This window comes from Bombina bombina, chromosome 4 (genome assembly GCF_027579735.1).
Source record: "Bombina bombina isolate aBomBom1 chromosome 4, aBomBom1.pri, whole genome shotgun sequence".
NCBI classification, from domain to species: domain Eukaryota; kingdom Metazoa; phylum Chordata; class Amphibia; order Anura; family Bombinatoridae; genus Bombina; species Bombina bombina.
Window position 1 is genome coordinate 567,706,109 of NC_069502.1, and position 24,053 is coordinate 567,730,161.

A 24,053-nucleotide genomic window follows, 5' to 3' on the forward strand; every position below is an offset into this window, starting at 1 on the left:
CAAAGAAAAATCTAGTGTATAATGTCTCTAAGTCCTATACAATGGGGTGTGAATACTTAGGATATTTTGAGGTAAAAACACAATTTATGCTTACCTGATAAATTTATTTCTCTTGTGGTGTATCCAGTCCATGGATCATCCATTACTTGCGGGATATTCTCATTCCCAACAGGAAGTTGCAAGAGGACACCCACAGCAGAGCTGTAATATAGCTCCTCCCCTAACTGTCATAGCCAGTCATTCGACCGAAAACAAGCCGAGAAAGGAGGAACCATAGGGTGTAGTGGTTACTGTAGTTTAAAATTAAAAATTACCTGCCTTAAAATGACAGGGCGGGCCGTGGACTGGATACACCACAAGAGAAATAAATTTATCAGGTAAGCATAAATTGTGTTTTCTCTTGTAAGGTGTATCCAGTCCACGGATCATCCATTACTTGTGGGATACCAATACCAAAGCTAAAGTACACGGATGAAGGGAGGGACAAGGCAGGAACTTAAATGGAAGGAACCACTGCCTGTAAAACCTTTCTCCCAAATATAGCCTCCGAAGAAGCAAAAGTATCAAATTTGTAAAATTTTGAAAAAGTATGAAGCGAAGACCAAGTCGCCGCCTTGCAAATCTGTTCAACAGAAGCCTCATTTTTAAAGGCCCAAGTGGAAGCCACAGCTCTAGTGGAATGAGCCGTAATCCTTTCAGGAGGCTGCTGTCCAGCAGTCTCATAGGCTAAGCGGATTAAGCTTCTTAGCCAAAAAGAAAAAGAGGTTGCCAAAGCCTTTTGACCTCTCCTCTGTCCAGAGTAGACAACAAACAAAGCAGATGTTTGACGAAAACATTTAGTAGCTTGTAAGTAAAACTTTAAAGCACAGACCACGTCCAGATTGTGTAACACAAGGATGGAACCACAATCTCTTGATTGATATTCTTGTTAGATACCACCTTAGGTAAGAACCCAGGTTTGGTACGCAGGACTACCTTATCCGTATGAAAAATCAGATAAGGAGAATCACATTGTAAGGCAGATAGCTCAGAGACTCTACGAGCTGAGGAAATAGCTACCAAAAAAAAAAAAAAAAAAGAACTTTCCAAGATAAAAGTTTGATATCTATGGAATGAAGAGGTTCAAACAGAACTCCTTGAAGAACCTTAAGAACCAAGTTTAAGCTCCATGGTGGAGCAACAGGTTTAAACACTGGCTTGATTCAAACTAAAGCCTGACAAAATGCCTGAACGTCTGGAACATCTGCCAGACGCAAGTGCAAAAGAATAGACAGAGCAAAAATCTGTCCCTTTAAGAAACTAGCTGACAATCCTTTTTCCAAACCTTCTTGGAGAAAAGATAAAATCCTAGGAATCCTGACCTTACTCCATGAGTAACCCTTGGATTCACACCAATAAAGATATCTACGCCATACCTTATGGTAAATTTTCCTGGTGACAGGCTTTCGTGCCTGTATTAAGGTATCAATAACTGACTCGGAGAAGCCACGCTTTGATAAAATCAAGCATTCAATCTCCAGGCAGTCAGCCTCAGAGAAATTAGATTTGGATGGTTGAAAGGACCCTGAAGTAGAAGGTCCTGCCTCAGAGGCAGAGACCATGGTGGAAAGGATGACATGTCCACTAGATCTGCATACCAGGTCCTGCGTGGCCACGCAGGTGCTATCAGAATCACTGATGCTCTCTCCTGCTTGATCTTGGCAATCAGTCGAGGGAGCAGAGGAAACGGTGGAAACACATAAGCCAGGTTGAAAGACCAGGGCGCTGCTAGAGTATCTATCAGTGTCGCCTTGGGATCCCTGGACCTGGATCCGTAACACAGAAGCTTGGCGTTCTGGCGAGATGCCATGAGATCCAGTTCTGGTTTGCCCCAACGGAGAATCAGTTTTGCAAATACCTCTGGATGGAGTTCCCACTCTCCCAGATGAAAAGTCTGACGACTTAGAAAATCCGCCTCCCAGTGCTCTACACCTGGGATATGGATAGCTGATAGGTGTCAAGAGTGAATCTCTGCCCAGTGAATTATTTTTGAAACTTCTAACATCTCTAGGGAACTTCTTGTTCCCCCTCGATGGTTGATGTAAGCTACAGTCGTGATGTTGACCGACTGAAATCTGATGTACCTCAGAGTTGCTAACTGAGGCCAAACCTGAAGAGCCTTGAATATCGCTCTTAGTTCCAGAATATTTATTGGAAGGAGAGACTCCTCCTGAGTCCACGATCCCTGAGCCTTCAGGGAGTTCCAGACTGCACCCCAACCTAGAAGGCTGGCATTTGTTGTTACAATAGTCCAATCTGGCCTGCGAAGGTCATACCTTTGGACAGATGGACCCGAGATAGCCACCAGGGAAGAGGATCCCTGGTCTCTTGGTCCAGATTCAGTTGAGGGGCCAAATCTGTGTAATCCCCGCTCCACTGACTGAGCCTGCATAGTTGCAGCGGTCTGAGATGTAAGCGTGCAAACGGCACTATGTCCATTGCCGCTACCATTAAGCCGATTACTTCCATACACTGAGCCACCAAAGGGCGCGGAATGGAATGAAGAACCCAACAGGAATTTAGAAGCTTTGATAACCTGGACTCTGTCAAGGTAAATTTTCATTTCTACAGAATCTATCAGAGTCCCTAGAAAGGAAACTCTTGTGAGTGGGGATAGAGAACAATTTTCCTCATTCACTTTCCACCCATGCGACCTCAGAAATGCCAGTACTACGTCCGTATGAGACTTGGCAATTTGGAAGTTTGACGCTTGTATCAGGATGTCGTCTAAATAAGGGGCTACTGCTATGCCCCGCGGCCTTAGGACCGCCAAAAGCGACCCTAGAACCTTTGTAAAGATTCTTGGGGCTGTAGCTAATCCAAAGGGAAGAGCTACAACTGGTAATGCCTGTCTTGAAAGGCAAACCTGAGAAACCGATGATGATCTTTGTGTATCGGAATGTGAAGATAAGCATCCTTTAGATCCACTGTAGTCATATATTGACCCTCCTGGATCAGTGGTAGGATGGTACGAATAGTTTCCATCTTGAACGACGGAACTTTGAGGAATTTGTTTAAGATCTTTAGATCCAAAATCGGTCTGAAGGTTCCCTCTTTTTTGGGAACCACAAACAGATTTGAGTAAAAACCCTGTTCCTGTTCCTCCTTTGGAACTGGATGGATCACTCCCATAACTAGGAGGTCTCGTACACAGTGTAAGAATGCCTCACTCTTTATCTGGTTTGCAGATAATTGTGAAAGGTGAAATCTCCCTTTTGGGGGGGAAGCTTTGAAGTCCAGAAGATATCCCTGGGATATAATTTCCAACGCCCAGGGATCCTGAACATCTCTTGCCCACGCCTGGGCGAAGAGTGAAAGTCTTCCCCCTACTAGATCCGTTACCGGATTGGGGGTCGTTCCTTCATGCTGTCTTAGAGGCAGCAGCAGGCTTTTTGACCTGCTTACCTTTTTTCCAGGTCTGGTTTGGTCTCCAGACCGTCTTGGATTGAGCAAAATTTCCCTCTTGTTTATTATTAGAGGAAGTTGATGCCGCACCTGCCTTGAAGTTTCGAAAAGCACGAAAATTAGACTGTTTGGCCCTAGATTTGGACCTGTCCTGAGGAAGGGCACAACCTTTTCCTCCCGTGATATCAGCAATAATCTCCTTCAAACCAGGCCCGAATAGGGTCTGCCCCTTGAAGGGAATGTTAAGTAGCTTCGATTTTAAAGTCACGTCAGCTGACCATGATTTAAGCCATAGCGCTCTGCGCACCTGTATAGCAAAAACAGAATTCTTAGCCGTTAGTTTATTCAAATGAACAATGGCATCAGAAATAAAATAATTGGCTAGCTTAAGTGCTCTAAGTTTGCCAAGTATGTCATCCAATGGAGTCTCTACCTGTAAAGCCTCTTCCAGAGACTCAAACCAGTACGCCGCAGCAGCAGTGACAGGGGCAATGCATGCAATGGGCTGTAGGATAAAACCTTGTTGAATAAATATTTTCTTAAGGTAACCTTCTAATTTTTTATCCATTGGCTCTAAAAAAGCACAACTGTCCTCGACAGGGATAGTAGTACGCTTTGCTAGAGTAGAAACTGCTCCCTCCACCTTAGGGACTGTCTGCCATAAGTCCCGTGTGGTGGCGTCTATTGGAAAACATTTTTCTAAAAATAGGAGGGGAAGAGAACGGCACACCTGGTCTATCCCATTCCTTATTAATAATTTCTGTAAACCTTTTAGGTATTGGAAAAACATCAGTACACACCGGCACTGCAAAGCATTTATCCAGTCTACAAAATTTCTCTTGCACTGCAATCGTATAACAGTCAATCAGAGCAGCTAAAACCTCCCTAAGTAACAAGCGGAGGTGTTCAAGCTTAAATTTAAATGTAGAAATATTAGAATCAGGTATCTTTCCTGAGTCATTAACATCACCCACTGACTGAAGCTCTCCTTCCTCAGCTTCTGCATATTGTGAGGCAGTATCAGACATGGTTCTTAAAGCGTCAGTGTGCTCTGCATTTTGTCTCACCCCAGAGCTATCTCGCTAACCTCTAAGTTCAGGTAGTCTGGCTAATACCGCTGACAGTGTATTATCCATGACTGCCGCCATGTCTTGTAAAGTAAACGCTATGGGCGCCCTAGATGTACTTGGCGCCATTTGAGCGTGAGTCCCTTGGGAGGGAGTCAAAGGGTCTGACACGTGGGGAGAGTTAGTCGGCATAACTTTCCCCTCGTCAGATTCCTCTGGTGATAATTTTTTTTAAAAAACAGAATATGATCTTTATTGCATAAAATGAAATCAGTACATTTGGTACACATTTTAAGAGGGGGTTCCACCATGGCTTTTAAACATAATGAACAAGGAGTTTCTTCTATGTCAGACATGTTTATACAGACTAGCAATGAGACTAGCAAGCTTGGAAAACACTTTAAATCAAGTTAACAAGCAAATATAAAAAACGGTACTGTGCCTTTAAGAGAAACAAATTTTGTCAGAATTTGAAAAACAGTGAAAAAATGCAGTAAAAACGATTTTTTTACAGTGTATGTAATAGGCTAGCAGAGCATTGCATCCACTTGCAAATGGATGATTAACCCCTTAGTTCAAAAAACGGATCAAAAAAAAAAACGAAATAGACTTTTTTTTTTTTTTAACAGTCACAACCAACTGCCACAGCAAGCTGTGGTCCTACCTTCCCCAATAAACGACTTTGGAAAGCCTTTGAGCCCTTTAGAGATGTCCTATAGCATACAGGGGACTCCTGAGGGAAGCTGGATGTCACAGTTTGTAATTTTAACTGCACCAACTGTAACTTTTATACTATAACAGTGGAAAGCCTCAGTAAAACTGTTTCTAGTCAAAATTTAAGCCAGCCATGTGGAAAAAACTAGGCCCCAATAAAGTTTTATCACCAATGCATATATAAAAACGATTAAACATGCCAGCAAAAGTTTATATTGCAATATCATAAGGGTATTGCCCCTGGGAGTAAGCATGATACCAGTCGTTATTAAATCACTGTATTCAGGCTTAACTTACATTAATCCGGTATCAGCAGCATTTTCTAGTGTTTTCCATCTCTAGAAAAAATTATAACTGCACATACCTGATAGCAGAATAAACTGAACGCCATTCTCTCGCTGAAGTTACCTCATCTGTGTAATCCCCTCAGACATATGTGAGAATAGCAATGGATCTTAGTTACAACCTGCTAAGATCATAGAAACCTCAGGCAGATTCTTCTTCTATTTACTGCCTGAGATAAAATAGCACAACTCCGGTACTATTTAAAAATAACAAACTTTTGATTGAAGAAAATAAACTAACTATATTTAAACACTCTCTCCTACAACATCCTAGCTTGTTGAGAGTTGCAAGAGAATGACAGGCTATGACAGTTAGGGGAGGAGCTATATTACAGCTCTGCTGTGGGTGTCCTCTTGCAACTTCCTGTTGGGAATGAGAATATCCCGCAAGTAATGGATGATCCGTGGACTGGATACACCTTACAAGAGAAATATCTTTCTTTTTTACATAAAGATGTTTAGGTTATATTTTCTAGTCAGCTTTTTACAGCTATGCTGTATCTAGAGTTGCCGCCTCTGCCATGTTTTTCTGGACACTTTTGAGCTACACATGTTGCAGGGTAAGCAGTGGGGGGGCATGTATTGAGCCTCTGAACACATGAACAGTGCTAATGAACAGCACAATTCATGTTCATCCCTGCACACCCTACAGCATGTGTAACTCTTTAGTGTTCAGGAAAACATGGCCGAGGTGGCAATCCAAGCTGCATCACTTTCAAATGTTTCAACATGTGGGTATCATGTCCCTTTAACTGTGCATTTCATTGTAGTTTGAATACAAATAAAATAAAAATAAAAACACTTGTGATCAGTGACTAGTTATTCTTTATGCATGACAGAAATAAAGCTTCTGTAAGGTAACTATTTGTGAGCATATAATGCATTCTTACGAGAGAGAGAAAGCATGTAATACCACACTTACTCCAACTGTATTATGTAATTGTGTTAAAAAAATACAAGAAGTTTCTGGGAAATTTATAAAGTCCTTCACTGGCAAAAAAAACAATCACTGTGTGTTAATATAAGTATGAATTAATGATGTAGCATTTCCTTATGTCATACAATGAATATGTGATGCAGTAGATAAACGCTACCAGCAGCATTCTAGCACCGTGATTATTCTAATGATCTTATTGATATGGTAATATCACACCGTCATAAAATTTAGCACAATAAAATTGCACAGGAAGGGAATTTCTGAGCCATATTATTATAATTATGAGAAAAAAATAGGGATTCAGGCAATGTGTGAGGAAAACATGTAATATACACAGATGGAGAAATCAATGATTCATAATTCTCTCTGGCAACAAGTCTTTAGAAATCTTCAGCTACGACTGGGCACAATACATGATTGTATTAACCCCTTAGTGACCAGAGCACTTTTCCATTTTCTGTCCGTTTGGGACCAAGGCTATTTTTACATTTTTGCGGTGTTTGTGTTTAGCTGTAATTTTCTTCTTACTCATTTACTGTACCCACACATATTATATACCGTTTTTCTCGCCATTAAATGGACTTTCTAAAGATACCATTATTTTCATCATATCTTATAATTTACTATAAAAAAAATGATAAAATATGAGGACAAATGGAAAAAAACACACTTTTTCTAACTTTGACCCCCAAAATCTGTTACATATCTAAAACCACCAAAAAACACCCATGCTAAATAGTTTCTAAATTTTGTCCTGAGTTTAGAAATACCCAATGTTTACATGTTCTTTGCTTTTTTTGCAAGTTATAGGGCCATAAATACAAGTAGCACTTTGCTATTTCCAAACCATTTTTTTCCAAAATTAGCGCTAGTTACATTAGAACACTGATATCTTTCAGGAATACCTGAATATCCCTTGACATTTACATATTTTTTTTTAGTAGACATCCCAAAGTATTGATCTAGGCCAATTTTGGTATATTTCATACCACCATTTCACCGCCAAATGCGATCAAATACAAAAAATTGTTCACTTTTTCACAAATTTTTTCACAAACTTTAAGTTTCTCACTGAAATTATTTACAAACAACTTGTGCAATTATGGCATAAATGGTTGTAAATTCTTCTCTGGGATCCCCTTTGTTCAGAAATAGCACACATATATGGCTTTGGCGTTGCTTTTTGGTAATTAGAAGGCCGCTAAATGCCACTGCGCACCACAAGTGTATCATGCCCAGCAGTTAAGGGGTTAATTAGGGAGCTTTTAGGGAGCTTGTAGGGTTAATTTTAGCTTTAGTGTAGTGTAGTAGACAACCCCAAGTATTGATCTAGGCACATTTTGGTATATTTCATGCCACCATTTCACCGCCAAATGCGATCAAATTAAAAAAAACGTAAAATTTTTCACAATTTTAGGTTTCTCACTGAAATCATTTACAAACAGCTTGTGCAATTATGGCACAAATGGTTGTAAATGCTTGTCTGGGATCCCCTTTGTTCAGAAATAGCAGACATATATGACTTTGGCGTTGCTTTCTGGTAATTAGAAGGCCACTAAATCCTGTTGCGCCTCACACGTGTATTATGGCTAGCAGTGAAAGGGTTAATTAGGGAGTTTGTAGTGAGCTTGCAGGGTTAATTTTAGCTTTAGTGTAGAGATCAGCCTCCCATCTGACACATCCCACCCCCTGATCCCTCCCAAACAGCTCCCTTCCCTCCCCCCACCCCACAATTGTCCCCGCCATCTTAAGTACTGGCAGAAAGTCTGCCAGTACTAAAATAAAAGGGTTTTAAAAAAAAAATGAATTTTTTTTTAGCATATTTACATATGCTACTGTGTAGGATCCCCTCCTTAGCCCCCAACCTCCCTGATCCCCCCCAAAACCGCTCTCTAACCCTCCCCTCTGCCTTATTGGGGGCCATCTTGGGTACTGGCAGCTGTCTGCCAGTACCCAGTTTACAATAAAAAGTGCTTTTTTTTTCTTTGTTTTTTTTTTTTTAATTTTCACTTTTTTTTATCTTTTTTATTTGCACATTTTCTGCAGTGTAGCGGTTCCCACCCGCTCCCTCCCCGTGCACGCGCCCGCCCCCACCCTCCCGTGCACGCGCGAGCGCGCCCGTGCGCGCCCCCAGCCACCCCCGCCCACGATCCCGCCCCCCTTCACATCCACAGGGCCATCGATGGCCGCCACCCGCCTCCCGGTCCGGCTCCCACCCACCAACACAGGGAGCAACCGATCTCCGGTGCAGAGAGGGCCACAGAGTGGCTCTCTCTGCACCGGATTACTTAAAAAGGTTATTGCAGGATGCCTCCATATCGAGGCATCACTGCAATAACCGGAAAGCAGCTGGAAGCGAGCAGGATCGCTTCCAGCTGCTTTCCACACTGAGGACGTGCAGGGTACGTTCTCAGGCATTAACTGCCTTTTTTCTGAGGACGTACCCTGCACGTCCTCAGTCGTTAAGGGGTTAAGCAAAGAGCATGGGTGTTATACAAGGAGAATATTTAAATAATATATATATATATATATATATATATATATACAGTATCGCAACCAAGTTGATTGCATAAAGGACACTAACAGATTATACTGTAAGACCATTTACTAAGTATCTGACTGAGAACATAAACCTATGTCAATGCCAGTATTTTATTTGACTTTGTTAGGGACATTTTAACACACTTTATAAATATGTCTAACCCTTTTCCTTTAATTCCTTTCAGTATCATTACTGTATCTTTCATCACCTGCCATATTTCTTGCTCTTTTCTTTCTTTTAAGCAGCTTTCTCTAAAACACATGATATATGTCACTAACTAATACAGAACATGCTAAAACATTACATGATTACATGATTACATGTATATGCGACTGCAAGCACCTGACCGCTGTCAGCTTCTGAATACAATAACAACCTCTGCTTCCGCCCACCTGGATAATAATGCCTGATTTGATTAACCCACCTGTGATCCAGTGATTAAAGTCTGATCTACAGGTGTGTCCTGGGCAGTTTGAGAAACATTTGTGTATGTAAGAAATGATATACCTGAAAAGCTTGAAGCTAAGGCTAATTGCACAGCAGCTGTTTTAACACCAATAACCAAAACTACCGTGATTGTCAAACATTCTGTCATCATGAGACTTTATTTAAAAGGTGACACAAAACTTTTACACCCCACCGTTTTATGTCTGGTGCTTGAAAAATGATGGTGGGTTGTTTTTTTTTTTTTGTGTGTGTGATGTCAAAGGACAGGAGATGTGTGTCTATATATATATATATATATATATATATATATATATATATATATATATATATATATATATATATATATATATATAATGTGTGTGTGATGGACTAAGGTTATTTAAATTGGCATTAGTTATTTTTATTTATATAATTAGTACAGGTTAAAAAAAAAACTTTATCCAAACTGCTTGGGACCTGAAACGTTTTGGACTTTGGAATAGTTAGGATTTTGGAGTATTTTGCATCTATAAAATGGGGCAGTTTAGAGGGGGGTGAAACAAAGTGTAAACTATAATATCTTATGTTATTTAGGCAATATTTACATCTCATAATACAGATTATACATGCAGCCTTATGGTAGTTTTATACCATTAATACTTTTGTATAAATAGTACCCTGAGAAAGATGGTACAGCTCTGTAATCAGGTTATTTATAAAATATTTTACCAGGAAGGATACAATGAGATTTCTCTCATTTTCAAGTATGTCCTGGGTCCACAAAACATTGCATTGATACAATAGGGTACAATAAAATAAAAAATAATACACAATATATGCAAAAATTTAACATAGAACAGGTAGGAAATATATAATCAACCATGACAGATGCATTCTGTTTTGAGATATGTAGAGAGGGATCTCTTAAAGGATATTAGGCTTGGGGAAGGTTTGAAAGTGTGCGGGAGGTCATTCCATAACTCTGGCGCTCGGTAGGAAAAGGAGGATCGAGCTGCTTCTTTTTGTATTGAGGCAAGTTATAGTTGTTTTAAATAAATATTGATTATTAGCTGTGTATTGGAAGTAGGGTTGCCATCTCAGCCATATTTTTTTGGATACTTATGAGTTACACATGCTGCAGGGTGTGCAGGGAGGAACATGTATTGTGTTTCTGGACAGCATTATTTATATTCCTCCTTGCACACCCTGCAGCATGTGTAACTTTTATAAGTGTTATGTATTTTAAGGGACAGGTGGAAACCCTAATTGGAAGACAAAAAAAAAAACACAGGCAGAGAAGATTGTGACTTATGGGTAGGGAAAATAGTAATTTTTAAAAATTTCAGATTTCAGAATAAGTTTGGTTTTTGAAAATTCTGGATTTGGGGATTTGTACCTGCATATAGCACACTGTAAAATATCTAAACAAAAGTATCTTGTTTTTTTATTAGATGGTTTTACTATCTCACATCAGTCCTATAGTGATTCACTAGCCTCCCGACTATACTTATTACCTCATTTGTTTTGGCAGAGAGACAAAAAAAAGCTACAAAGCAATTTTGTAGCAGATTGCAAGATAGGCTAAACTGCAGCATTGTTAGAGACATTAACGTTATCTGATGTATCTATACCTAATTACAAATGTTTTGTAACAGTTCTGCATAAAATAAAATGTTATGTGCATTTAAAACTGGTATTTACAGGTAAAAATGAGCCCCTGCATTGATTGTCCAATATGTTGCATGGGGGTCAGTTAAACTACCAAAAATGCAGTATACAATCAAATTCTCCGTAACGTAAGATGGGGTGTTGATGTGATATTAATTAAAAATTAAAGGAACATTGTACTTTAACAAACAATGTATTATAGTGTTGTGTTTTTGCAAAATGGATGTCCTAAGATAAACCAACTTTTTCTGTAGCTATCATACACATAACTAAGATGTTGAGTATTCACCCTTTTGGTAGATTGTGGCCCAGAGGCAGAACTTTTTTCATTTTCTGCAATGAGATTTTGTTTATTGATTTTTTTTCTGCAGATAATTTTAAAATTAAAGGGACATGAAACCCCAATTTTTTCTTTCATGTTTTAGATAGACGGTAGAGCATACAAAACAACTTTCCAGTTTACTTCTATTATCAAATTTCCTTCATTATCTTGGTATCATTTGTTGAATGAGCAGCAATGCACTACTGGTGTGTGTGTATATATATATATATATATATATATATATATATGCGCAGCCACCAGTTAGAACCTAGGTTATTTGCTGCTCCTGAGCTTTCCTAGATAAACCTTTTAAAGGATAACCAGAGAAGGATGCAAATAAAATTGTTTTAAATTGTATTCTCTCTCTGAATCATGAAAGAAAAGTTGGGGGTTTCATGTCCCTGAGAGGCAGTCATCAATCAATGCACTGCCACTTTGCAGTGTTGCTCGTTATTTGACTGTTTTTTGCTCTAGTTGCACTGTGTTAAGTAAAACTGCTGTGAATCAGTGCTGCAAAGCGATAGCGCTAACAGTTGCTGCATGTATCCCAGACATGCTGCATTTTCTGTGATGATATGTCTGATCAAAGCATGTTCTGCCTTGGGGGATTCTGGTATCATCTTTTCTCTCTTCAGCATATGTTGCTCACTCTATCAAACATGTGCCTTTAAAGGGACATTAAACACTAAATAAATGTTAGATAGAATGATGAATTCAAAGAAAAATTTAGTCTGAGAATAACATGAAAAGTTATTTTTTAAAGTTTTATTACCTGTTTAAATATTGACAAAATAAGTGTAAAGTTTTAGTGTCTATAAAACAATGGGAGCTGCCATGTTGTAACTTAGGTTACCTTCTCTGCTGTGGTTAGTTAGGGACAGTTATAAATAGGTCACTAGAGTGTGCAGCCAATGGTTATGTGGAATATAACAGAGTTCTACACTTCCATTTCTAACAGGAACTGAAAAGCTCCCAATTTCAGAATAGAATTATAGGAAAAGGGGACAAAAAAAATAAGGAAAGTATAATGCAGAGGTTTTTTTATATATATGATTTATCATTTTATATAACTCTCAAAGTGTTTAATGTCCCTTTAAGTTTGTAGTACACACTACAGTCTCTGTATGGGTAACAGAAAAAGTAATTTTCCGAGGTAAAAAAAAAGGAAAATAAACTATTTTTTTTTTTTTTTTTTACTAGATTTAATTATAAAGGATATTTCAATTCAACTATTATACAAACATTACATGCAAGGGACACTGAACCCAATTTTTTTTCTTTCGTGATTCAGATAGAGCATGCAATTTAAATCAACTTTCTAATTTACTCCTATTACCAATTTTTCTTCATTCTCTTGCTATCTTTATTTGAAAAAGGCATCTAAGCTTTTTTCATGGTTCATATGGTGGTGGACAGGACTTTCTTATTGGTGGATGAATTTATCCACCAATCACCAAGGACAACCCAAGTTGTTCACCAGAAATGGGCCGGCATCTAAACTTACATTCTTGCATTTCAAATAAAGATACCAAGAGAATAAAGAAAATTTGATAATAGGAGTAAATTAGAAAGTTGCTTAAAATTCAATGCTCTATCTGAATCACGAAAGAAAAAATTTGGGTCCAATGTCCCTTTAAACAAAGAGGTAAAGTCATGTTTGTGAGCTGAAAGTACAAGAGTTCCTGAGCACAATATAGCTAGTGCGCCACACAACTGTTAGCATGCATGATATAAAGCTTTACATTTTTGCTCTAATTTATTTCTGAGGGATAATATATTGTATATGGGATATAACTTAAATTGTGGGGGGAAAACCTGCAAAAATATAACGCTGCTGCTATGTATCATGCACCTTAAAGCAAAGCACACAATGCAGCTGTCAAAAATCTAGATACATCACTGATCTGTAAATGTGTACACTGCTTCTGTCATAGGATCCAAGAATGCTTTAACGCCAGTATATACATCCGCAACAGTGTGAAGATGTGGAGTTTCACCAGCTGGCAATTGAAAAGAGGTTAATAAAAATGGCTTTAAAGAGCAGCAGGGGAAGAAGGAAAAACAGCATGGTGAGTACTGTAGTACCCTGCTATTGTAGTGCCCATCAGGTTAATGTCCCTTAAAGGGCCTCAAACGTTATACCTTGTGTTAAAGGGACATGAAGCCCATTCATTTTTGTGATTCAGATGTGGCAATTTTAAACTTTCTAATTTATTTCTACAGGTATACCTCACTCATACAGCGGGTTAGGGACCGGAGCCCCGCTGTAACGTGAAAACCGCCTTAAAGGGACACAATTTTTTTTTTCTTTCATGATTCAGATAGAGCATGCAATCTTATGCAACTTTCTAATTTACTCCTATTATCAATTTTTCTTTGTTCTCTTACTATCTTTATTTAAAAAGCAGGAATGTGATGAATAGGAGCCGGCCCATTTTTGGTTGAGAACCTGGGTTGTGTCTGCTTATTGGTGGGTAAATGTAAGCCTCCAATAAGCAAGCACTATCCATGGTGCTGAACCTAAAATGGGCTGGCTGCTAAGATTTACATTCCTGCTTTTAAAATAAAGATAGCAAGAGAACGAAGAAAAATTGTTAATAGGAGTAAATTAGAAAGTTGCTTAAAATGTCATTCTCTATCTGAATCATGAAAGAAAAAATTTGGGTTCAGTGTCCCTTTAAAGTGAAACAACATGGTTTTAGCTTTCTTTTCACTTGAAAACATGTTTGAACTAACATATATTAGGGGTGCAATAGTGCTAAGTTTAGTTTAACACTAGCACAGTACAGTATTCAATCAAAACTGTACCAGTAAAATAGTGACAATTATTGTAGTAAAATTTGCCAGACTACAACGCTGAGACACAGATTGCACTGCAATCCTCTAAATAAAGTGAACTGGGCATAGCAAAATGGTGCTACTCACGTTTCTCACAATCTCACAATGAGTACAGCACTGTTTTAAAATGCTTGGTGTTTGAACTTCAGCTCCACAAAGCGCTGTATTAGCGAAGTGCTGAAAAGTGAGGTATACCTGTATTGTCAAATTTGCTTTATTGATTTGATATTCTTTGTTGAAGGAGCTGCAATGCATTACTGGGAGCTAGCAGAACATATCAAGTAAGCTAATAAGAGACATGTCTAGCCTCCCATTAACGGGTCCCAAAAGTGTATTTCTGCTCCTAAGCCTACCTAGGTATGCTTTTCAACAAAGAATATCAAGAGCATGAAGCAAATTAGACAATAGAAGTAAATTGGAAAGTTGTTTTAAAATCGAATGCTCTGTCAGATTTACAATAATATTTCCTTGCTTATGCTAATTAGCCGCTCTGTCACCATAGTTACATAACATTTCTGGCTTAAAGGGACATGATACCCTTATGCTAAATCACTTGAAAGTGATGCAGCATAACTGTACAAAGCCAACAAGAAAATATCACCTGAAAATCTCTATGTAAAAAAAGGAAGATATTTTACCTCAAAATTTATTCAACAGTTATCCTTCAGCTACTGTACAGCTGCAAGTTGCAGAAAAAAAATAGACAATCTGCATTATTAGTGCTGAAGTCATAAATTGCTTTACTTTCGTCATATGAGATTTTATAGCATACTTCCTTAAACTGAGGAGAGAAATAACATGCACGCTACATTAAGTCCAAGGAGGGAGAGGAGAAAATGTTGGGCAAGGGATCTGGGTGGGGAGGGGGGTAGGGTATTGAGGGGGGCAGCTACACTACAGAAAATGGGGTTTTAATTATTTTTTTTTATAAAAAAGGGCAATTTTTTAGGGTACTGGTGGCCAATAGGTTGAGGGGGGAGGCTTAGAGAGCTGTTTGGGGGGGGAGATCAGGAAAATTGGGGTGTAATGGGGGATCCTACACTTCAGATAAAATATTTTTAAAAAAGACCGGGCATTTCAGACAAAAACTTCCCTAAAAGATCAGAGCATTTTTAGCATTTTTGCCATCGCTACATTTAAGCAGAAATAAAGCCTTTTTTATACAGTATTTACCTATCAAAACTATATTAATTTTTTTAGCAGACAACCCAAAATATTGATCTAGGCCCATTTTGGTATATTTCACGCCACCATTTCACCGCCAAATGCGATCAAATAAAAAAATGTGTTAACTGTTTTACAATTTTAGGTTTCTCACTGAAATTATTTACAAACAGCTTGTGCAATTATGGCTCAAATTGGTTGTAAATGCTTCTCTGGGATCCCCTTTGTTTAGAAATAGCAGACATTTATGGCTTTGGTATTACTTTTTGGTAATTAGAAGGCAACTAAATGCTGCTGCGCACCACGCTTGTATTATGCCCAGCAGTTAAGGGGTTAATTAGGTAGCTTCTAGGATAATTTTAGCTTTAGTGTAGAGATTAGCCTCCCACCTGACACATCCCACCCCCTGATCCCTCCCTGACACCCCTCAAACAGCTCTATTCCATCCCCCACCTTACAATTGTCAATTGTTTCTAATGGTCTGGTCACTAAGGGGTTTAAATCCATTTACAATGGGATGTGGCTTCTGAGGAAATTTTGAGGTAAAATATTTTCTAGTCAGCTTTATAAAGCTATGCTGCATCACTTTCAAGTATGTTTGCATTTTGACATCATGTTCCTTTAAATGTAAACAAAAACATATAAAGTATTAATATGCTATTTTCTTTATTTAAAACATCTCTCTCAGATCAACTAAGCATCTTTTCCAGCTCTAGGCAAGTGCCATGAGACTCTAATAATTACTCATCTAGATGACTCCTATGTTAAAACAATGTTAGTGAACACTGCCAATAAGCCCTGATACTGCATTAAATGGATATTATAGTTGAAAATGACATGAGGGTTCAACACATTGTAGAAGCAACACCAGCTGAAACTGCCCCTGACCCAATCAATATTGCTAGTTACACAGTGGGGTTGTGCGACTAGTGCTGATGATTGGGTCAGAGGTGATTTTGACTCCTGAGCGGTATTTCTGCTGTGTTTAACCCATTTCTGGGTGTTAAATTCAGAGGAACAAGGTCGCTAGTCTTAACAAATTAAAGAATGTCTTTTTTTTTTTTTTTTACTATAATAGCCCTTTAGGCACATAGAACTGTAGAACAGCAGATGTTCAAATCAAGGTAAAATGTCTTCTTCACTAATTATAGGCCCCGCTGTTTAGAGCTTTAACAGGCTTGGAAATATGTGTGGCAGGAACAATCTGATCATACACATATAAAACTGATTGCTGCATAGGAATGTCACTATAGACTTAAAGGGATAGGAAAGTCTAAATTAAACGCGCATGATTAAGATACAGCATGTAATTTTAAGACACAATATTTTTAAAATGTATTTTGTTGTTTTGGTATCAGTTGTTGAAAAAGAATATGTACATACACTGAGAACTAGTTAGTGATTGGTGCCTGCACACATTGTCTCTTGTTATTGGCTCACTAGATGTAGTCAGCTAGCTCCAAGTAAAGCATTGCTGCTCCTTCCGCAAAGGATTACAAAAGAATGAAGCAAATTTGATAATAGAGGTAAATTAGAAAGTTTTTTTTTTAAAGTGATTGTAAAGTTTCTTAGTGTAATGCAAAGTATATACAATTAGCCTGGCTGGACGCCAGCTGGGGCACGCAACAATGGATGAAGCTGGATTCATCTTCGCTCAGATAAGTTAAGTACGTGGTGCAGGCGGAAGAACGGCACGATGTTTACCATCACAAAATTGTAAATATTTTACAAATAAAGGGTCTTAAAAAGTGTAATCAATAAAAGTGTTTTGAAGGCTAATTGTATATACTGTGCATTACACTATGGCTGCGTTCGGCAAGCGTTCCAAGCGAACTGGGACTCGCTTGGAGCGTTCTGTGAACACTTGCCAGTGAGGCGCTGGCCGTTTCCTCAATGCTCTGACGTAAGTCCTAGCGTTTTTAGTGTGCTGGTAAAGCTGGGACTTTTCAGAGCAAGCTCAGACGCTTGTAAACATGGCAGCCTCCACGAGCAACATGTGTGTGTTTGTGTATGTATATATATATGTGTGTGTGTGTATAAATATAAAAAAAAAAATATATATATATATATATATATATATATATATATATATATATACACACACACACATGTGTTGCTCGTAGAGGCTGCCACGTTTACAATAATGTAAAAAGTTGATCATGTCTCTGCATTATTTATTATCACGATTTGTGAAAGTATATTATTATGGATTACACATATATAATTCATATGTGAGACGTTTCTATTTGCATGCAATATTTCTAATACTTAAAAGGTATTAGAAATATTGCATGCAAATAGAAGCTTCTCTGTACTATGCAAATCCCTTTGCGCATACCTACTATTCTGTTAATGCGTGGTGACGTGGGACGTTACGATTGAAGCTTTTTGTCAAAGCACCCTAACTAGTGACGTATCCACAGTGCCACGTCATCACCACTGTATATGTGCCCGCGCTGGGTCTAAGCACTACCCGAAAGCTGCCGGAGAAACTTTACAATCACTTTAAAATTGTTTGAATCATCATCTGAATCATGAAAGGAAAAATTGTGTGTTTCATGTCCACATTTATATTTAATATGTGAATCACATAACTCATCTACATTCTCAGTATCTCCTTCTGGATAAATGCTCAGTGCTATGACTTCCCATAGTGTGCAGCCAACTCTTCACACAGTATGGGCTAGATTTATTAAAGCTGAGGCGTACAGGGGCGCATATACGCGCCCCTGTACGCCTTGGCTCGCCTGTGGCGGGGTGAAAATACCCGCAGGTATTCGGCATTGCACACGAGCGCAATTTTGCGCTCGCGTGCAATCCCGCCCCCTGCCCGCGCACAGCCAATCACGCGCGGGCAGGAGCTGTCAATCTCCTCTGTCTGACTAGACCGAGGAGATTGAATTTCGCCAGATTAGAGGTGGCGAAGAGGCTCAGGAAGCTGCAGTCTGGTGACCGCTGCTTGATAAATGACGGTGAGCAAGTTCTTGAGAGAACTTGCTGCCGTAGGGGCTTAATAAATCTAGCCCTATGTACTTACTAGCAGTCAGATCATGATTGATCAGGGCATCCTATAATCTGTAGAATAAAAAATGTATGTACTCCCTAGTGATTAAAACAGGCAAATTCCATACATATGAAATCTACTTTTGCAGTATGTTGACAAAAAAAAGTTGTTTTTAAATAAACACCATTTTTTGGTACTTTTGTGGGGGGTTAACATTGCCAATAAATACTTTAAACCCCCACCCAATCGGTAATCAAACAGATTAGGCAGATTGTTACACTTGCATGTAAATTGATAATATATGCTGCAAAGAACATCTGGTTATTTTAGCCTCAGTTCACACCCCCTTTTGTTTACATGAATTAAAAGTTGTAATTGAACTCTGAAGAATCTCTTTTTAACACAAACCAGGAAGCAAGTTTCCTAAAGAAAAATAGAACTGCATCTGTACCAGTCTAATATGCAGGTGAGCATTCTCGGCTCACTGCTGTACAGGCCAGAAAATAAAATCAACAGATATCATTACATTGCAAAGCAGATTATCTTAATGGTTAATAAATACTTCAATAGCCCACAGTTTTACGCAACAAATAAAATAACAAGGGCAATATCTGTATTTCTTCTCAAATACCCAATCCGTTGCTTAAATGCAATTAAAACCAAACACTTTAACAAAGAGATTATACAAATCGGTGGGTGAGTAATGAAGATTATTTAAAATGAAAAATACGATGCTTCAAATTGAATGTAGTACCTCGTTATTTAACAAGCATTTGTAGCTATGTGTGCTTATGTACACAACACAGTGTAAATGCGTTGTCTCTACATCAGATGAGGTCACCTATTTCACCACAACACACGGGCCAGTGCCTCACGTCTCTTCTACTATGTCTCTGTAGCATAGTGGCATGAGTCGGCTGGGGCCCCAGGCTCCGGTACCTATCAATGAAGAAACCGTAAAGGAGCATTTCCAGCTTGCTGATGCCAGATGCCCAGTAAGAAAATGTCTGGTTGTCAAGCAAGTGTTCCAGGGCACTCTGAGTGGGGAGCCCTGGTAGAATAAGCTGTGGTGGGTTGATTAGAAAGAAAGTTCTTACGTTGCCTTTGCAGTTTACCAGCAGTTTAATTTTCCCACAATAACATTTCGAACTGAGTACCACCTACCTGTTGTGTTGTGCTCCGGTCTCAGGAAGGAGATCTCCAGCATCATAGTCCAAAGTATAAGTATTACATAGATTTGCAGCTCGTCCCCTCGGTGAAGTAAATGAGGGCTCTGGCGTAACAAGCAACTTGCTGTTCGCTTCACCAGGTACTTGAATGGTTTCTGTAATCACTCCTATAAAGTGTAACTGCAACTCCAGCGACTTCTACTGGGCTTTCAGGGAATAAAAACGAGACATTGGGACCAATGCGTTAACTTAATAGCGGCGTGCCCTGCATTGCAATAGAGCAGCTGTGTGTAGCAAGGGTGGGACAAGAGCAGACCACCAGCAGCTCGCCTCTTCACAGGTGCTGTTTCTATATCCCTACAAGAACGTTATTTATATGCAACATGAAGAGAGCTCTGGGTAGCAGATAGTCGGCAGTAGTGGTGACTTGCTGGGTGCTGCGGTAAAAAAAAAAAAAAGTATTATATAAATTATATATTATATCTATACTATAATTGCGTTTGTAATGTCCGTCGGCAGTTGCGCACGCATCCTCAATGCAATGTTGTTAGTGCGAGGACAAAAGTATTCACCTGGATGCAGCGAAGGCAAACGGAGCATTGCAAAGCAACACCTAATCGCCCACATTTTAGTATTTTTTTTTTTTTAAAAAAACTAACCGCCCACATCAAGTATTAAAAAAACACAGCCCGCACGAAATATAACAAAAAAATAAATCCTATGCAAAGTATTAACTCCTAAACCGCAAAACCCCTACATCACAATAAAGCTATTTTCCCTATTAACCCATAAACCGCAAAATCGCTACATCGCAATAAACCTATTTTCCCTATTAACCCCTAAACCGGAAAACCCCTATATCGCAATTAAACTATTTACTATTTTGATTATATCAAAAATAGCATCACAGATAAAATGATTAGCATGTTGAAGCAAGCAAGCAATGCTAGACAAATCAGGATCTGTTTTCTGTTGCGCTAAGCTTTCCAACCAAAAAGTTGATGCAGCTGCAAAATCAGCCATAGATATAGCAGGCCTAAAAATATAGCCAGAAAATAAATAAGCTTTCCTTAGTAAGATTCAAGTTTCCTATCTAAAGCATCCTTAAAATAAGTACTATCTTCCATAGCAATAGTAGTACATTTGGCAAGAGTAGAAATAGCCCCATCAACTTTGGGGATTTTTTTCGCAAAACTACAATCTAGCTGCTGGCAAAGGATACAACTTTTTAAACCTAGAAGAAGGAATAAAAAGTACCAGGCCTATTCCTTTGAAATCATATCAGAAATAGCATTAGGAACTGGAAAAACCTCTGGAGTAACCACGGGAGGTTTATAAACAGAATTTAAACGTTTACTAGTTTTAGTATCAAGAGGACTAAGTTCCTCAATATCCAAAGTAATCAACACCATTTTTAACAAGGAACGTATATACTCCATCTTAAATAGATAAGTAGATTTGTCAGTGTCAATATCTGATGTAGGATCTTCTGAATCAGATAGATCCTCATCAGAAAAGGATAATTCAGTATGTTGTTGGTCATTTGAAAATCCATCAACTTTATGAGAAGTTTTAAAAGACCTTTTACGTTTATTAGAAGGCAGAATAGCAGACAAACTTACTTCCCCACCTCCATAGGGAGGCAAAGTTTGTAAAAACTGAGTTGTGGGTGTGGTGAGGGGTGTATTTATAGGCATTTTGAGGTTTGTGAAACTTTGCCCCTCCTAGTAGGATTGTATATCCCATACATCACTAGCTCATGAACTCTTGCCAATAGGAAAGAAATGAATTTATCAGATGTGTTCTTACATAAATTATGTTTTTTCATTCTCTCAAAAACCTGAGAAGTAAATGTCTGTATTCTGGAAAAAAAGTCTTTATGCACACTTGAGCTTTGTTATTAGGCATTAGATCTTGGTGTAAACGTGCTTCTCGGATAAAAATACTTGGTAAAAATAAAATACACATTAATAAATGTGAAGCACCCAATATATCTCTCCCAGCTCACATTGTGAAACCGTTATGTATTGACAACAAAATATATATCCGATTTGTGTATTAATATTGCTATATTTACATATTTCCTTTACAAAGCAAATTATCATGGCATGGCAGACATACTCCACTTTTTAACAATCCCTTAAAGGTACCATAGCTTTAAAGAGTTAATTGATTTTGAAAGTATCTTTAATTATTCATATCATGGAAATCACTGACCATTTACCAAATGGTAAATAAGGATTTAGACAATATAACTTATACAATCTGTTGATTAGAAAATAATTGATATTGTTCAATATTATTAGATTCCAACATATTAAGTTTATGCGCAAAATAAAAGGAGTGAGAGATAAGAATAAAACCTGCAAGAAAATCCAGCAAAGAGCAAAAAGAGGCTGTTTCATGGGTGGTAACTAGCCATAGAACAAGCTATTATGCTATTGTTCATTCCCAGGTTGAGCGCTTCTCTCTTTATATTTATGCAAATTACGACACTTAGGGAAGTCTCCCTAAGTGTGATGTGGGAATCCAGACGTGGACCCGTTGCTCAGTGTGCCTAGAGGGACATGGCTGCACCTCACTGACGAGGCCCACAATAGGCCGAAACGTACGTCTGGGGTTTTGCTGTTTCTCTCATTCAGAGAGGGATTGCATGGTATTTCGGGTTGGACTGTACTGTGAAGTCAGGATCAGACTAATATGCTTCAGGAAAGTTCTTCTCTGTGAAAGGTACATGTTGAGCAAAAAGAGGCTGCTTCTTGTGCGGTAACTAGCCATAGAACAAGCTATTATGCTATTGTTCATTCCCAGGTTGAGCGCTTCTCTCTTTTTATTTATGCAAATTATGACACTTGGGGAAGTCTCCCTAAGTGTGATGCGGGAATCTAAACACGGACCCGTTGCTCAGTGTGCCTAGATGGATATGGCTGCACCTCACTGACGAGGCCCACAATAGGCCGAAACGTACATCTGGGGTTTTGCTGTTTCTCTCGTTCAGAGATTGATTGCCTGGTATTTAGGGGCTGGACTGTACTGTGAAGTCAGGATATGACTGATATGCTTCAGGAAAGTTCTTTTCTGTGAAAGGCACATGTTGAGCACAAATAGGCTGCTTCTTGGGTGGTAACTAGCTATAGAACTAGCTATTATGCTATTGTTCGTTCCCAGGTTGAGCGCTTCTCTCTCTTTTTACTTATGCAAATTATGACACTTGGGGAAGTCTCCCTAAGTGTGATGCGGGAATCCAAACGCGGACCCGTTGCTCAATGTGCCTAGAGGGATATGGCTGCACCTCACTGACGAGGCCCACAATACGCCGAAACATACATCTGGGGTTTTGCTGTTTCTCTCGTTCAGAGATTGATTGCCTGGTATTTAGGGGCTGGACTGTACTGTGAAGTCAGGAAATGACTGATATGCTTCAGGAAAGTTCTTTTCTGTGAAAGGCACATGTTGAGCACAAATAGGCTGCTTCTTGGGTGGTAACTAGCCATAGAGCAAGCTATTATGCTATTGTTCGTTCCCAGGCTGAGCACTTCTCTCTTTTTATTTATGCAAGGAAATCCCTTTGTTTCTATTCAATTATCGTAAAGTTGTAAAGGGGTACAGTTTCTAATATTTATAAATGTATGCCCCAAGTAGACAAGCAAAGTAAAGCTACATTTATGTTGAGATAGGAAGCAAATTGTGTTATGCTTTTTTTTTTTTTTTGTTTGTTTTTTTTAAATATGACTTTTTATTGAATTTTTCAACAATACAGATACAAACAATATATGAAATAAAATGTCCGGTACATAATTAGTGAATGCATCAGTTCCAGGTATAGAGATTTATAGTTACATAATTTGATCAGTGCTTAGATGATTTCTCTTGAGTAGTGCCTGGACCATTTCGGTGTTGTAGTCCATGGGATTGCTCAATAGGTCCATCATGAAATATGAAATTAGAGAGACAGGCTATTGGTAGGGTTAGTGAGAGATGTGTGTGGGTTCTGGTGTTTATGTAAGGTAGATTCCCAATAAAATTTGATATCATAGAACATTTGGAGTTTTTGGGTTCTGAAATATCCATATTCTTCTAAAATTAAGGTGTCATTCATATGGGAAATCCATTCCTCAAATGTCGGGGTAGTGGATTTTTTTCAACTTCTAGCTATTAGTGTCTTTGCGGAATTAAGGGAAAATTGTAACAGTTTGAGTCTGAGTATACATGTGTTCTTGGGTGGAAGGTTTAATAAGACCATAGATGGATGATTTCTTGAGAGGAAGGCCGTATAGTATATCTGCAGGCCCTGAAATTTGTGAATTATGGCAATACGTTTCCTAAACTTTGTTTTAGGCCCTATTGTTTTTCTCTCCTTGGAAAACACTTTTTGCATAGGACAGTTATCAAATTTAACAGGCTTATCAATAAA

At 38.6% G+C, this 24,053-nt stretch overlaps 1 protein-coding gene across 4 annotated transcripts in view; it reads right to left on the bottom strand.

The window, feature by feature from the left end:
• Nucleotides 1–19,740, bottom strand: part of ANKRD6 (ankyrin repeat domain 6) — a 719,155-nt gene extending 699,415 nt beyond the window's left edge. For 3 of the 4 annotated variants that reach the window (XM_053710544.1, XM_053710542.1, XM_053710540.1), the window contains exon 1: nucleotides 19,635–19,740. The gene's annotated coding sequence lies outside the window, so the exon portion shown is untranslated. The remainder of the gene's footprint in view (nucleotides 1–19,634) is intronic. The other variant, XM_053710541.1, reaches the window with a different exon arrangement.
• Between the last annotated feature and the right edge of the window lie 4,313 nt (nucleotides 19,741–24,053).